Raw genomic sequence first — 17894 nt, forward strand, 5'->3', positions numbered from 1 at the left:
GCTGAGGGATAGTGCCCAGGCCCAGAGTTCAGGCCCCACGACCGGACCCAAAAATAAATAAATAAATCACACTTAGAGAGCCTGCATGAATGCAATTGGTACCTTTATAAGAAGACACAAGAAACCAAGTGATATCTGTAGGCCATTTGAGGATACAACAAAAAGGAGCTATATCAAGCCGGAAAACCAGTTCTCACCAGAGACCAAATTTTTATCTGGTTGACCTTGGATTTTCTAAAAAGTTCTGTTGCTGATCAAGTCTATTATATGTTTATTGTTGTAGCTTGAGCTGACTAGTGGCCTATAATTAAAACCAAATAATGCATTTTATGTGACTTTTTTTTTACTTCCCCAGAGCTACATCAAGTTTTTTTTCTAAGGTAGTATTGAATATCTAGCTTAATAAAGCAATATGCAGTGATTCTTTCCCCTTCAATTCATTAGAAAACAGTTCCTCAGATAAAATAACTCAGTTTGGATCCTGTGCTAGGACTTCACTCACTTCTTTCACAAATGGTTTCTAAACACCAATGAAGATGTGACATGCTGACACTGGCAACATTCTGAGGACTTATCTTAATTAAGACATACAGTTCCAAGAAGGGTTAATATTATTGGAAAGTAAGAGCTTTCATGCCAATAGCAAGAGCACTCTGTGTGCTGGGTCAACACTATAATTAATAAAATTGCTTCTCCTGGGCTTGTTTGGTCCTGCTATTATCATCCCTTTCCTCCCCTTTTAACAAGAGTAAACTACTTGGAGATGTCTATGTTTATTCTTCTCACCTCCACTAACCCCTGATCCCACCACTGCCATTCCTAGTCCAGCATTTAAAATGACAAAATGAGCTACTTTATCATCTGGTTCAATCAGAAGCCTTTTACATATTTTTCTTGACCTCTCACCTGCAGACTATTATTTAGACAGCTTTCATATGCTAAAGTCTTGGGTAAACCATGCATGGACCAAGATGGATGGTGAAAAAGCCGAGCAGTTGAAAGACATGGATGCCCATCTTCATCTTCCTGTTGATGAAATCGAAACCATCCAAAGCTTTCGCACTCAGAACATCCTGTAGCAGAGTGGGAACATATTAGTAGAGTTCAGTGGGATCCCCATTCAGGGAGAAGAATGGAGTTCATCTACAAAACAAATAAACCATGCATCTAAATCTCTATGAATTTGATAAATTATGACTATTCATGTATGAAATTAGATGAATCAGTATGTGGTTGGAATTAAAATACTTTATGGAGTTCTATTGAAGGGGAGTCTCTATGTCCAGGCTCCTCACTTAAACAGACATAACTAGCTACAGAGTTTCATTGTAAGTCCTGTGGTGATCATTTATACCAAACACCACAGGCTGTGGTTGCTCTGCAATTGTCAAGTCAGTACCAGCTTTGGACTTGCACAGCTGAATAACTGCCCTCCTCCAAGAAATGACTAGAACTGAATTTGGTGACTTAATTTACACTATGGGAAAAGCATCTCATGAGCAGAGCAGTGATAGCATCCCAGAACTCAACAAGCTTTGCCTTGATAAAGAAATTCAGCAGAATGTTAAATCTGACAACACAAAGGACACCCTGGGGCTGGGAAGGTGGCTCAGTGGTAGAGCGCTTGCCTTGTATGCATGAGGCCCTGGGTTCGATTTCTCAGCACCACATAAGCAGAAAAAATAGAGCCAGAAGTGGCGCTGTGGCTCAAGTGGTAGAGTGCTAACCTTGAGCTGAAGAGCTGAAGGACAGTGCCCAGACCCCAAATTCAGGCCCCAGGACCAGACCCCCCCCAAAAAAAAGTACACCCTAACTGTGAGGCCAGTACTGTGAAAATGAAACCAATGGAAAGGATGCATGATATCAATAGAGATAAATTGGGATATTAACCTTGACTGGGAAATGCTGATATATCATAAAATAAATTAAGAATAATTTTCTTTTTTTTCTTATCATTTTATTGTGAAAATACTGTACAGAGGGGTTACAATTACAAGATAATGAGTACATTTCTTATCAAGCATTGTAGCCTCCTCCTTAGTTTCCCCTTCCCATCCCTTCCCATCCTCCCCCCCCACCCAATCCTCCCCACCCCCCACTTCCCCCCCACCAAAGTTGTAAAGTTCATTTTCGACATAACGACTTGTACATCTCATTGTTGCAATGGGTCCACCTGTATCCCTATTTAAACGATTTGTTTTTCCCCTTCCCCTCCACAAATTATACCGACATCAAATACAGTGAAAGCAGGGGTTATACTGTGGGGGAGGGACATACATAGCAACAAAGAAATAATCTTATAAATGTGTTAGAAACAATCGCATGAAAGAAAAAAAACATTTGAATACATATCTTAGGGTTCATTTCTTAAGATTAGGAAACAAGAGAAGTAAAATACATTTCCATAATCAGGGAATTAGATCTCTTCAACTGAAATCGTATGGGGCCAACAATGCATCAATATATTTCTTCTATTAATGTTTTTATTATTTTAGTTATATTTCCCAATCATCTCCCTCTATTTAAGTCTAGTAGATAAAAATTTGTCTGGAAATATCTGGTTCTGTTTCCTAAAACCTTGGAAAATGGGAAACACTAGCTCATGAGATAACATCTGTTATAATTACCCTAGGCTTACCAACATGTTTCTTGGTAAACACCCTAAAGTATAAAATAGGTGTGTTCACTTTAAGTTTACATCTATTTGCTGAAGTTTACATCTATTATAAGGAGGAAAACTATAAGCATGAACATGTAATTAATACATCATCTTCTATTCAGAGTCTTTGAAAACTATTCAGACAGAGATATATTTTTATAATGGCCACACATTTATGTTTTCCAGAGCAAGCAATATCCTCTCATATTTCAGATCAAAAAGCATTAATAGATATTCTCCATGTCCTGACTTCTGGATAGTCACTGTCATATTTCCATGTTATTTGACTCTCTTGGAAGATTTTGTTTTTAATGAGAAAAGAAGGACAATGGCTTTCTAATTTTTTGTCTTTATAAGTAAATAAGCCAATAAATCTAGCTTACTATTCAGAGGCTATTCATTGAATTGAGTTCTAGCAAAATACACACCTTAATTTTGTGATTTGTAGAACTCTAGACACACACACGCACAAAATCTTGGTAGACTCCAATAGAACTACAATTCAGCTGCTCAGTGATTCTCTCCTAGGAGGCTGTTCAAAAAGGAAACATTTACAAAGCATTCAGATACAGCAACTACCATACAGTTATAAGAAAAATATTAATTCTTAGAAAAGACCACATAGGAAAGGAACCTACTCAGGCACATATTTCAGATACTTTGGGTACTTCTCCCAGCTAAAATAAAAAGGTATAAACTTATAATGCAAACATTAGAATAAACTTCTTAGCATACAAATATTTTAGAGGAGCACCAAAGTAGAAAGTCAAGACATAAATAAGAAAAAAAATATTGTTAAAGAAAACACATATTTCAATTTAAGCTAAATATTGCTATAGATTTAAGTGAAATATTGCTAGCACCATTTCTCCCACCAAAGCCAGTTTCAACAAAAGAAATCTACTTTTTCACAGTTCCAGAAGTTTCTGCAGGATTAGTTTCACCTAAGCTCCCCCTACCTGACTTCTCTTGGGTCTTGACAAAATCTTTCTACTGTTTGTATATGTATCTTAATCTCCACTGTTCATAAATACACTAGTGGTTTTGGATGAGGTGTTACCCTAAAACCTCATTTATCTTTAGCTACCTCTTTAAACATTCTCTGTCCAAATATAGTCACATTGTACCCTATATTACATTCTGTTGCAAGAGAATTACAACCTCAACTTATGAATTTGGAGGTGATACAATTTATCACACAACAGGGTTCTAAGCTGAAGCATGAATTTTAGAGCTATATTTGTTAGAAATACATTTTTATGATAAGCAAAAAATTACAGATATAAAGAGATTCAATTTAAAACATGAAAAAAATCTGTGTTGTTCCATTTTGTAGGTCTACCTATGTAATTCAATTCAAAGAAACAACCATGTTTCTAATTGGAGAGCCAGATTACTTTTTACTAATCTTTCAAGAAATGGTTCTGGGTATAATATTACACACTAAGATTCCCATTAAAATTCTCATTTTTATCATTAATATTATGTTCATCATCTTTTTTTTCTTTTTATCATCTTCTTTATCTTAACTACCATCATCACTACCATCACCATCTTCATCATCACCATCAGAAAGCTAATGTTCATTAAGCACTTCTTTCTATCACTCATTGTACTATATCTTACAATTTCTATTTTGCTAAATCCTTATGATAATGTGCTGAATGGTGTACAATAACTATTCCTTATTATAAATGAGTATATGAAGAGTTAAATTATTGCCTGAAGACATAAAACTAGTAAATGGTGGAGATTTGCATTGTGTTTAGTTGTTTTGGAGTCTAGAATCTCTGTATAAGGACATCCCTTAACTTACATGATGTGATATTTATCAAAAAGAAAACCTATCATAGCAATAAAATCCAGAAATATTAGCACACATAAATTCTATTCTTACCTGTATATGAGGAAGCAAATGTCCCAAGATAGGACAGGAACTAATCCTTTCTTTCCTGGAGTGGAGAAAGCTAGAGTCAGGCAATGAGATCATTCTCATTACTAATCATCTAAGGATGGGCAAGAAGGAAAAGGAAACAGAAAAAAGGGTTTTCCCCAGTAAGCATTTAAAAAAAAAGAACAAAGGGTTGAAATCATATGGAGGATAACTGAACTTGTGAAATAATAAACTCATTGTGAATAATTTAAAATTCACAAGGGTCTAAGTTAACAGTAAGAGATAAGGTACAACTGAATCTCTTTCTTTCCTTCCCTCTTTCTTCCTTTCCTTCCCTCTTTCTTATTTTCTTTCTTTCTCTTTCTTTTCTTTCTTTTTCTTTCTTTCTTTTGGTGATACTGGTGTTTGAACTTTCTTTTTTTGTTGGTCATGGGGCTTGAACTCTGGGCCAAAGCAGTGTCCCTGAGCTCTTCAGCTCAAGGCTAGCACTCTACCACTTGAGCCAGAGCACTATTTCTGGCTTTTTCTGCTTATGTGGTATTGAGGAATCGAACCCAGGACCTCATGCATGCAAAGCAAGCGCTCTATCACTGAGCCAACTTCCCAGCCCTTGGGTTTGAACTTTCTAGGCAGGCACTCTTCCACTTGAGCCATACCCCAGTCTCCAAGTGTGGACTTTTTCAAGTTAAAACAAAAAATGGCACTAAAGCTTTATTTTAAAGAAACCATTACACATTCATTGGAATACCAAGCAGTCATTTAAAATTGTGGTTTTGAAAAATTATCTATAAATATAAAATTCCCTCATAGTAAATATTTTAGAAAAGAATTGATGTCTGTAGAATTTTTTATGAATCAAGTATTAATGCATTTATTATGATATGAAAGAGTGAAAATATATATCACAGAATAATACTACCAGCTCTAGTATTAAGGGTAGTTTTTATTACTTTTATATTTTATGTCTTAAAATTTTTGTATAAAATATAAAATAATATGATTTAAAAGAGAAAATTGAAGGTAAGCACAGTCTCTTAAGGAGAAAGAAGGGGAAAAGAGAGAAAGGGAGGGAGGAGGAAAAGAAGGAAAAGAGGAAGAGAAGGAAGAGGAAAAGGAGGAGAAAGAAGAAAGGGAGGAGGAGGAAGAGAAGGAAAAAAATAGTCCAGACATTAAGTGAAGACATGTGTGTATGTGATAAAAATACAAATATGCATTTCCTAGCCAACAGAAAAAAAGAAAGAAAGTAAAGAAGGAAGGAAGGAAGGAAGGAAGGAAGGAAGAAAGGAAAGAAGGAAAAGAAAGGAAAAGGTCTCTTAAAAACTAGATAAGGAAGCTTGAGCCCAACATAAAGGAAGTATCTAGGTTATGACCAACTGTTCAGAGGAGAAAGAATAAAATAGAAAATACCAGTTTTTCTGTGGTCTCAGACAAAATAGAAAAGGTAAATTCAGTCTGTTGTAAATCTTCATAAGTTACAAAATTTAAAAAAAATTAACCACGGGACTATGTAAAAATACTGATTCCTTTGGACCGTGACAGGCCAATTTGACCTGATTTTCTGGAATGGGACCCAAAGCAGTGTCACACTTGAAGATTTTTAACCTCAGATGTAATCTATAACCAAGACTAAGGGGCTAACTGCCCAACCCTACACATCTTATGAGGAGGGAATGTAAGTATGTGTATCCTCTATTAAATTCTTCCTATACCAGGAAAAGCAAATCCCTGTTCATTACCACCATCAAGCACTTGTAGACACTAAGGACTGAGTCGACACAGGTGCCTTTTACAGATGATTACAGAAAGGAAATAAGTTGCCCGCTGAGAAAAGAATGTTTTCTAGTTCTCACAGAGATGCTGTATTTGCTCTATTCCTCAACTCCCTACCAATATCTCTGGTTTTTTGTCTGCATCACTCCCTTTGTGCCACATTGTCCACATGAAATGTTTGTTCTCTGCATTCTTGCCATTGGCATCTGGCACACAGTGAAACTTAATAAATGCTGGTTGATTGGGTGCAGAGATATGAATCGGCCATTATTATTATTTCTATCAGATTCCTTCCAATTCTAATTCTCTAGAATTCTATGGTAACTCTTCTTGGTATTTCAAATATCTCCATTTATTCCTTCATACTTTCATGTTTTTATTTTCCTGCACTTTATATGTTTTATGTCATTTGACCACAATCACCATTCATTGCAGAAAATTCAGGAACACATTAGAAGGATGCAAATTTGAAATGGTATCAATAGCATTGAGTCCTGCACGTGGTAAGCTGAGTTGTATTTAATTATTTTCAAAAACCTCTTTGATTAGTGAGCATCAAGTTATTTGTGCATGTTAACATAGACTGATCTGAGTAAAAATAACTCAGGTAAATAAATTTTACATGTTCAGGTATATCATATAGCTTGGAATATGGTTCTGGGACTGGAGACATGGCTCAGGTGGTACAGCACCAGCCATGATCAAGCAAGCTAAGTGAGAGAATAAGGACCAAAATTCAAGCACTGGTACTGGCACAAACAAGAACAATTACTAACAGCAACATTATCCTTATAGAAGTAAACTGCTTTGGAGCAGACAGATTCATGTGTTGTGAGATGATCATGTTCATTCTTCCCGGAAACCATTTATCCTTAAGGATGTCAGCTGAAGTTCAGACATTCCAGTGTCTCTGTGGGTAAAGTAATCCCATGGAACTTTAAAATGTAAGATGTGATGCAATCCATGTGCCAGGTGGACAATGGGTCATTTTACACTGGAGGTCAACTCTCATATATCTCAGGGGAGTAGGGGGGATATGCTGCTGTTGGTTATATGCACAATGCAATGCTGACTTCAGATAATGGGTCTTAGAAAGATTTGGATACTATATTATTTTTAAACACACCAATTGTAATTAATCATCCAATTGGAAAAACATATGAAATGAATTTTAAAAGAGGCTGCTTTGCCTGCATTGCTACCTAAATAGAGTATTTTAGCACAAGAATTTATTTTCCACAGCATATTTATGCGTTTGCAAAACATTACAATTTTATTGGTTAAAAAAATCTGCTGGGAGCCAGGTGCTGGTAGCTCACTCCTGTAATCCTAGCTGCTCAAGAGGCTGAGATCTGGAGAGCATGGTTCAAAGCCAGCCTAGGGAGAAAAGTCCCTGTGAGACTTTTATCTCCAATTAACCACTCAAAAACCAGTAGTGGTGATATGGCTCAAGTGTTAAAGCACTAGCCTTGAGCACAAAGAGGCTCAGGGACAGCGCCCAGGCCCTGAGTTCAAGTCCCACAACTGACAAAAAAATCTCTGTGAGATTGAAAATACATGTTTATTTCATATTCTGATTCTTTCTCTGTATTCAGAGATCCTTTTCTTATTCTGAGAATCTCAGACTCAAAGGGAGTCACAATCTAAAACTTAAAATCTAAGAACAATATCTTATCGTCTTTGTTTTATCGTCTCATACAAACAACTCAAATTACATTCCAGTGTCATTGGTTATACTGAATAAAAGTAAAAGCTTCATTATAGCTTGTATGTCAATAAAGGATCCTATGTCACAAGATGTTTCCATGGGGATCAATTTGTATATCAGTCTTTCTCTTGTAACAAGGATTTTCTGTGATTTTTCCATTAAAATTATTAATTTCTACTGGAAGAGCTGCTACTATTGATTAAAAAGTACTGAGTAAATTCAAACGATCATGATTTTGGTCTCCATGTAATATAAATCCACCCCTCAATATTTTATTATGAACATTTTCAAACCTATAGAAAACAGAACATAATTATACGACAAACTTCCTACAGAAAGAAGAGATTTTTAGAAGCTGAGAAAGTGTCAACTTATACCTTCTATGCAAGTATTATACACACAGTTTATTATACCTGGGCATTGCCCACAGAACTAGCCAAAATAACAAAAACTTTAAAATATAGTATAATCATAAACTGCCTTGTTAAATAGCAACTCTGCTGTATAACTACTTAAAGATAATAATGAAAAACTTAAGAAAACAAAATAACAAAACTGTTCAAACTGAGAAAGGATGGATAGTGACTCATTAAGGATGTGTAGCTAAAATATGAATGGATTCATATGGTTTGCTGGTGATTCGAATACATTTTAAAACAGTATTTAATTAAAATCAACCATCACTGACATATTAAAGACTGGGAGCAATAACATTTTAAAATCTCATCCAAAGGTGGTAAAATGTGAATAGAATAGTGCCAATGGATGTCGTGACAAGGTACTGTTTTAATGGTGTTTCCAAAGTGTGGGAGGTTTATCACCAGTACAATTGCTTTCTGCACTAAATAATACAAAGATATTAATGCTCTAAGTGCTTTTCGTCCCATCTGATTTCTCAAGGAGAAAGCATTAGTATAATACATGTATGTGCTAAAAGGCTCTCCACCCTTTGAAATGTCTATCTTTATGACTCACCCTCAGTAGGAAGAGTATCTAGCCATAATTATTAAAATTGATTTTATTTTTCTCAACTACCTACTTATGGTTGTTGAATATTTTTTTCAACTTATAGGCACAACATGAAATGTCCTGTACACAAAGTTTTTTAAGTGAAGCATATGTTTACTTGAGGAAAAACTGGGTAAGCATGACATAATTGCAACAGAGTATGAGAAAACATCATAAGAGTAGTCATGAATATCTACAGTTAGAGAAATATTATGTCTACAGTTATTATTAATATTATTTCCATACTTGCTACTAGAGAGTATTTTGTGAATGGTACTGATGGCTTATTCCATATGATAAAATTCCTCAAAATACATAGTGACCACTCTTCTCTATTTGCTAAAGTTTAAGTTCACATCTTCGCATCCCTAAAATTTTTCACCATTGCTACAAATTTTGTTAACAAATGAAAACCTTGAATGTGATCCAAGATTCCATTTTCTTAACTCCTTTTAATCTATTTAAGGACTGTTTTAGTTATTAGGAGGGATTAGGCAAAATATGTTAAGTCTAAAATTCAGTTCAAACCTGTAATTTAAAGGTCCTTTTCTATAATGGAACAAATTATCATCCCAGAGTGATTTCTAAGCCCTAAGACAACAGGCAGATGTACACAGGTTGCAATCGTTTTGAATATGCACTTAGTACTGTTATCATTGAGAGTTTTAAATTATTAGTACTTGACTCCCCTGCAGACTGTAGAGGTAAATTCCATCATCTATTATCATGCCACAGCACTCTTTACAGCAAATGCAGAACCTAGAGAGGAATTGGCATCATCATATTCTGCGAATATGATCCATTTGGAGACAGATTTCCTTTGTGAATGAGTTAAACACAAGATTAAACTCAGCCATAGAAGCTTGAAATGTTCATTTTATTTCAGCACTTTCATATGGTTTAAATAAGGATTTCCTTTCCATAAATCTTTCCCCTTTTGTTTTCATAATCTTGTGGTGGGAGGTGGGGGTACTAAGCAAGAGCAAATATTTATCTGATGCCACTTGTTATGCCAGCAGTATTCTATAGTCTCTGTCACTGTCTCTGTCTCTCTCCCTCTCCTTGTGATTCTCTCTGTTTCTCTATCTATCTCTGTCTCTCCTCTCCTTTTCCTGTCTGACACATACAAATATGCACAAACACCCAGATAAACACATACCATGAGAGAGAAAAACAGTATTTTCACAACTGAGCTGTTTATATAATTCATTTATGACAATGTTCAGTTATTTGATTTTATTGAACTCTGAAACGTTTTGAAATACCATATAGAAATCTATTTTTAAGATAAATAGACATTTATATGTTTATATGTGTGCATCTGTCTATTATAGGTATATAAATAGAGCAATCTATTATATGCAGATACATATAAAATATATATGTATAGAAATGTGTATCTATCTATAAATATAGTTGTATACATGTATATATAGATCTATCTATACAAATAGATAGGTAGAGAGATTTCTTTATATAGAGACCTCTATGTAGATCTATATCAATGTACTTATCTATTATATATAAATTTACATTGATCCATAGTTTCAAAAATTTAATTTTGAATATACTTCCAGGATACTTGAATTTGGTTCAAGGACACTTCATCCAGGATATGATTAAACATACTAAAAACGAACCCCATGATATGCAAGCTAATAGGCCAGAGTCCAAGGAGTCCTGCAAGTATTTTGTTCAACATGGAACTAAATCTCTGTATCAGAAAGCATATGGGAGTAACAATGACTTGAATAATTAAGAAAATCTAGAACTAAGAAGTAGTTATTGCCTATTCACTGCAATTTTAGTACAAATATTTACCAGACATTTGGATGTCAATTTTTATAAGATTATTCACTACAATTGTATATACCAAGTGTTATTTTAGATAGACAAAAAAACCTTCAAATATATTTTCAGCTTTTAGCGAGTTGCTGAAATTAATATTTTCAAAGTGACCAATATGAAAATTACTTACACATAGAATATAAAATCCTTGAGAACAGCTAGAGTATTACCTTTGTGGGCCTTTGATTACAGATACCTATTCCAATTCAATCTAAAGAAAACAGGAAGAGAGCCTAACTTAATATTCAACAGAATAGATCTTATCTTAAAATTCTATGTCTTCACAATTTGTTATGCAAAATGATAGCAAATACCCTAATAGGAAGAAATGAAATTTTAGTCAAGGGAATATTCTTTTACCAAGACAAAACTGGAGAAGTCAATCTACTCTCCTTTTGCCAAGATAGAAAATTGTCCAGAATATCAATTAGGGCATTCCTCCTTTTTCTATGGCCTAAACTACTTGCAATCTGAATCCTTTGATCAGACTCTCTTGGGGATCTTCTACAACTTACTCTTCATTCTTTTACTTACATGCATTCTGAAACTGTTGTAGCACGTTTTGCCATCAATATTTAAGCAAACTTCAGTCTCTTTCAATGTCAAGGAGTCTCCTTCTCTGGTCTCTGGTTCTTCCATTAACATTCTGCAACTCCCTTGGGCATCTTCCTTCTCCTCCTGCTGATGTATCTTCTTACCTATCACTAAACGATGCTCCTCAAGGAAGATTCTTTTCTTAATGTCCTTTCCAGGGGTGATTGCCTTCACATGCTTGTTTTTGTTTTTATCCATGTATACCCTAATACATCCTAGGACATACATCTAAAGTTGTGGTTTGGTGTCTCTCCAAGCAAACCCCAACTCAAGAATTTGAATGCAAACAGTTTGTTCTGTAATGATCTCAGGAAACACCAGTAGGGAAGTGGGGAAGTGAGAAAGGGAAGGAAACTAGTGAAAGTATGCTAACAGGTGAGCCTCTACTGGGAAACAGGAAAACTCAACCATGGGATTCCATGGGGACTTGATCAGGGATAAGCAGGCTTGGCACTGCCTTAGTGTAACAAGTCCATTTTTTTCCTTTCTGGATATCATATTGGTTATGTTGATTGATTAGTAGAAAGATGTGGTGATAAGTATGCAATTAATTAAACTTTTCTTACCTTTAAAAAGTAACTTATTATTCATCTTTGAGGTTGACAACATGAGAGAGAACTAGTAAAGTGGCTGTTCCAGTGAAGGATATTAACACATCCATGGTCTCACAGTGTTGCTTTCTGTGTGACAAAGACAGCTAAAACTGATTTCTTCAACAAAAGTCTAACACAATATAATTTTACTTGGCCTGTGCCAAGGAGATCTAGGGCTTCTCCTATTCCGTCCTGTAATGTTTTCAGGGTGTCTGCTTTGACTCCGAGGTCTTTGATCCATTTGGAGTTGATTCTGGTGCAGGGTGATATATAAGGATCTAGCTTTAGTTTTCTACATGTAGTTAACCAATTTTGCCAGCACCATTTACTGAAGAGGCTGTCTTTCTTCCATTCTATTTTTTTAGCTCCTTTATTGAAAATTAGATGGCTATAGGTCTGTAGGTTCATTTCTGGGTTTTCAATTCTATTCCATTGGTCCTGAGGTCTGTTCTTGTGCCAGTACCAAGCTGTTTTGATTAATATGGCTTTATAGTAGAGTTTGAAATTTGGTATTGATATTCCTCCAGGAGTGTTCTTTCTGTTGAGGATCATTTTTGCTATTCGGGGTCTTTTATTGTTCTATGTGTATTTTTGGATTGCCTCTTCTATTTCCTTGAAGAATGAGGTTGGAATATTGATAGCTATCACATTGAATTTGTAGATAGCCTTGGGAAGTATTGCCATTTTCACGATGTTGATCCTTCCAATCCATGAGCATGAGATTCCACCTCATCCCAGTTAGAATGGCTATAATCAAGAACTCTAATAACAACAGATGCTGGAGGGGATGTGGACAGAAGGGAACCCTACTGCACTGTTAGTGTAAACTTGTTCAACCACTTTGGAAAGTAGTATGGAGGTTCCTCAAAAGACTCCACATAGAGCACCCCTATGACCCAGCAATCCCACTTTTGGGCATTTACCCAAATGATCACAAACAACACCATACTAAAGCCACCAGTACAACTATGTTTATTATAGCATTATTTACCATAGCTAAGACATGGAACCTACCCAGATGCCCCTCAGTAGATGAATGGATCAAGAAAATGTGATTATACACACACACACACACACACACACACACAATGGAATTCTATTCCTCCATCAGAAAGAATGACATTGCTCCATTTGTTAGGAAGTGGAAAGGGTTGGAAAAAATTATATTAAGTGAAGTAAGCAAGCCAGGCCCAAAGAAACATAGGTCCCATGGTTTTCCTTATTTGCAATATCTAGTATATGTCTGAGTCAAGCAGAAAAGGTCAGATAAGGTGATGTTAGGGAAATGAACCCTAAGATATGTATTCAAATATTTTTTTCTTTCATGCTATTGTTTCTAACACATTCTTAAGATGATTTCTTTGTTGCTTTGTATGTCCCTCCCCCACAGTATAACCCCTGCTTTCACTGTATTTGATGTGGCTATAATTTGTGGAGGGGAAGGGGAAAAACAAATCGTTTAAATAGGGATACAGGTGGACCCATTGCAACAATGAGATGTACAAGTCCTTATTTCGAAAACGAACTTTACAACTTTGGTGGGGGCGGGAGGGGGAAGGGGGGGCTGCCGGTGGAGGATGGGAAGGGATGGGAAGGGGAAACAAAGGAGGAGGCTACAATGCTTAATAAGAAATGTATTCATTATCTTGCCCATGCAATTGTAACCCCTCTGTACAGTATTTTCACAATAAAAAAAAAGAAAGAAAGAATGGCATTGCCCCATTTGTTAGGAAATGGAAAGACTTGGAAAAAATATATATTAAGTGAAGTAAGCCATGCCCAAAGAAACATAGGTCCCATGGTTTCCCTTATTTGCAATAAGTAGTATATGTCTGGGACAAGCAATAAAGTTCAGATAAGTTGCTATTAGGTGAAATAAATCCCAATATAAATATTCAAATTTTTTTTCTTTCTTGTAATTATTTCTAACATATTTATAAGATGATTTCTTTTATTTGCCGTTAGTGGGGCTTGAACTCTGGGCCTGGGTGCTCTCCCTCAGCTATTCAGCTCAAGGCGAGCGCTCTACCACTTGAGCTACAGCACCACTTCCTATAAGATGATTTCTTTGTTGCTTTTATGTCCCTCCCCCATGTTATAACCCCTACTTTCATTGTATTTGACGTTGGTATAATTTGTGGAGGGGAAGGGCAAAAACAAATCATTTAAATAGAGATACAGGTGGATCCATTGCAACAATGAGATGTACAAGTCGTTATGTCGAAAAAGGGCTTTACAACTTTGGCAGCCACTCGGGGAGAGGGGGGTGGGAGGGGAAGGGAAGGGATGGGAAGGAGAAATAAAGGAGGAGGCAACAATGCTTGATAAGTAATGTACTCATTACCTTGCCCATGTCATTGTAACCCCTCTGTACTGTATTTTCACCATAAAAAAAGTGAAGGCTGTTAAGAATAAATAGATGCAGTCAACATCTTCTAGTAGAGACTCTCCCTGCTGCAGAAGTCTTGGGCAAAGCTGACATGGAAGCACTTGACTTTGTTTCCTCTTACCAAAATACAATGTGAAGAGAGAAGCCCTATTTGGCATGTCTTAATATTCCTACTTGGCCTTTACCAAGTCTGTATTTCTTCTTCATCAGATGTGCCCATCTCCAAAAGGTATGGATAGCGTATGTCTCCTACCTACTCCCTCCCCCCGCAAACTGTGTGACATCCTTCTTCTACGAAGGAATTTACCATTGCTTCATGAAAATTCACTTTAATTGTTAGTATAGGTATTTGGCATAGTAATAAATCCTCCCTCATACCACAAACATCCCACTTCAGTCCTAAAATTTGAATCATCTCCACCTGCAAAATTAATTCCTGAGATTACGTTGCATCTGACTTCAATAAGGTTAAATAACAATATGAGAGATCCTTAACCACCTGTTTGCTTCTATGCAGTAGATCTAGACAGGAGATATACATTCTTAGATTCTTTCCCTCCTGCTCAGAATTTGCCAATAGCAGATACACTTATTCCTTGTGATGAGTTGAACTTCTGTTGAAGAAGTCATAGCACAGTGATGGTCAAGCATAATCACAATCTTCATATTTAAAATAACAGGAAGAGCCAGGGGGTGTGGTGTATGCCTGATATCCCAGCCCTTATAAGATAGAGGCAGAAAGATCATGATTAGGTTGCTTATGTGAAAAGACCATATCCACCAACTTTCTAGATTACTTACTACGTAAGCATTGCTGGGCTTCAGATCAAGTCCCATGCCAGTCTTGAGATATACAGCAGGACCTTGTCTCAAAAACAGTAACATTAAATTAGTTTTAAAGTCATTAAAGGGATACTTTTCTCCTCTCATATTAATTTATTTAGGTTTACAATGTTATTATTGACTAACTATTGGACTTAAACACTTAAGTATATGGCTCTAAAGTTTCACTGTATACTTTAAAATTAAATACCAACTGTGAAAGCTGAAATCTGTAACCAACAATTTTAAAATCTTATTCCTTCTAGCCCCATTTACTGAATTTACTCAATTATGTGATAAAATATAATAATCTCAAACATGCTGAATGGCAAAACAAGCAGTAAAAATTGGAAAAATAAGTATTAGACGTTAGAATCCTCTTCCAAAATACTATATAGAAATCTTGTTTAAGTCATGTAACTGGCGGTTTACATCTATAATCTTAGCTACTCAGGAGGCTCAGATTTAAGGACTGCAGTTGAAAGCCAGCCCAGGCAGGAAGTCCATGAGACTCTGATCTCCAGTCAACTATTAAAAAAGCAGTAAGTAGAGCTGTGGCTCAAGTGGTAGAGTGTTAGCCTTGAGCACACAAGCTCAAAGACAGGCTTAGGTCCTGAGTTCAAACCCAGGATCAGCAGGAAAAAAAGTCTTGTTTAAGTAGCAAGACTTTAATAAATAAGCCATGTGCTGCTTCTTTTAATGAAAGGAAAAGTCTAATATGTGTAAGTATTCATACTGCATACAAAAAATATGTCTAGAAATATATGCTGTGTTTACGTGTGTATGTGCATTGGTTAATGCTCATATGTGTGCAGTAAATGTACATCTGCTGGTAAATGCATCTTTGAGATCTTGGCCCCTGCACTTCTGTGGAGTTGGGATGGTTGCAGGTACTCCTTACTGTGAATTATGGCATATATAATAGTTTTCTCAGCTGAGTAGCAGCCTAACGATTTGCAATCAGCAATACATTCTCCTGATTCAGCTGATGTCTCAGCATCTTCACAGTATTCATTAAGTAAATTTTTTGATATTTATGTTCTACTCTTGCACTTTATTTTTGAGCACTGTGGTTAGTGTGTAGGAGAGCTCTAACAGCTAAGTTTAATCACCGCAAAGAAGACTCACTACATTTCATATTTGTTTATATTTTGTTGTTTGAAAATTGCCTACAACTAAATAATGCATTATGATCCTCTTGGTTGTGCTACTGTTGTTTTTGATTGGGTAGTTTAAAAGGGTAGAAGGACCAAGGGAAAGGCATAGAGGATCAAGTAACAGATTTGGACTTAGGTTTTGTTGTTGTTGATGATGGTTTATTTTTTTCTTACAGCAGCCAAAGAGGGAAAGCCAAGACTTGAAAAATATTAATCTATCACAGTATATTTTGAAATAATCTGTTCAGCACAGAAAAAATATCAAGAATGACTAGTAAACAGCTAATAAAAATGACACAGAAATTATACATAGACCTTTGCCGACCAAGCGAATATACTTATGAAAATATCATACATGCAAGTTTTTTAGAGCAATTCAGATTTTCCATGAATATAACGTATTTTCTCAAAATTCCTGGATTTTGGACACTCTGCTATCTTTGCCTAGCCTTTGCCCTCACTTTCTTGTGCATCTGGGATTATAAGAATACCTTTGTGGGGCTGGGAATGTGGCTTAGTGGTGTCACCTGCTTGCCTTGCCTGCATGAAGCCCTGGGTTTGATTCCTCAGTACCACATAAACAGAAAAGGCCAGAAGTGGCACTGTGGCTCAAATGGTAGGGTGCTAGCCTTAAGCCAAAGAAGCTCAGAGACAGTGCCCAGGCCCTGAGTTCAAGCCCCAGGACTGGCAAAAAAAAAAGTAGAGGGGGGGAGAAGGGGGAGGATGGGAAGGGATGGGAAGGGGAAACAAAGGAGGAGGCTACAATGCTTAATAAGGAATGTACTCATTATCTTGCCCATGTAATTGTAACCCCTCTGTACAGTATTTTCACAATAAAAAATAAAAATTAAAAAAAGAAAAAAAAGAATATCTTTGTACTTAGTTCTGTAGAAATCCCTCAGTAGATGTTCTCTATAATTACTCCTGGATATATGGTGAACATTGTATTGTCATATTTTGCATTTATTGCAAGAACTAAAAAAGAGCTTCATTGACACAGTGGCAGAGGCATTCATTTTATTAAGAAATGCCCCTCAACCCTTAGATGGCTCAACTTTTCAAAAGAAGGTGAGTTTGAGAGATAAAGTTGATTTTATTTTGATATGAAGGTATGGGAAAATATTTTAGAAATAATTTACTTTGCTAAAGTTCAGGCTATACATTAACATTCCTTCTCATATACCAAATGATATTGTTTTCCATCCAATAAGCTAAATAGGTATAAGAGCTTTATTTTAAATATATTGAATTGGAGGGGGGACCAAGATGGCGACGGGGCAGTAGGGAAACGCCACAGCTCTCTCCAACCAAAAAGAGAGTTCGAGTTCCAACGCTTAATCTCCCCAAGAGACCGACAACAACAAAAAGACGAACACTCAGAGAAAAACCAGAGGTGGGAAATAACAAAAAAAGATAGAGAAGAAAAGAATTTCAGAACAGAGAAGAGCGAAG

General features: G+C 36.0%; 1 long non-coding RNA gene across 1 annotated transcript in view; it reads right to left on the reverse strand.

Annotated features, from left to right (window-relative positions):
* Positions 1-4556: 4556 nt before the first annotated feature.
* Positions 4557-17894, reverse strand: part of LOC105990173 — a 44786-nt gene continuing 31448 nt past the window's right edge. Inside the window, exon 3 of the long non-coding RNA XR_001175295.1 lies at positions 4557-4611. This is a non-coding gene — a long non-coding RNA (uncharacterized LOC105990173). The remainder of the gene's footprint in view (positions 4612-17894) is intronic.

This window comes from Dipodomys ordii, unplaced genomic scaffold, assembly GCF_000151885.1.
Source record: "Dipodomys ordii isolate 6190 unplaced genomic scaffold, Dord_2.0 Scaffold63, whole genome shotgun sequence".
In the NCBI taxonomy this organism is placed as follows: Eukaryota; Metazoa; Chordata; class Mammalia; order Rodentia; family Heteromyidae; genus Dipodomys; species Dipodomys ordii.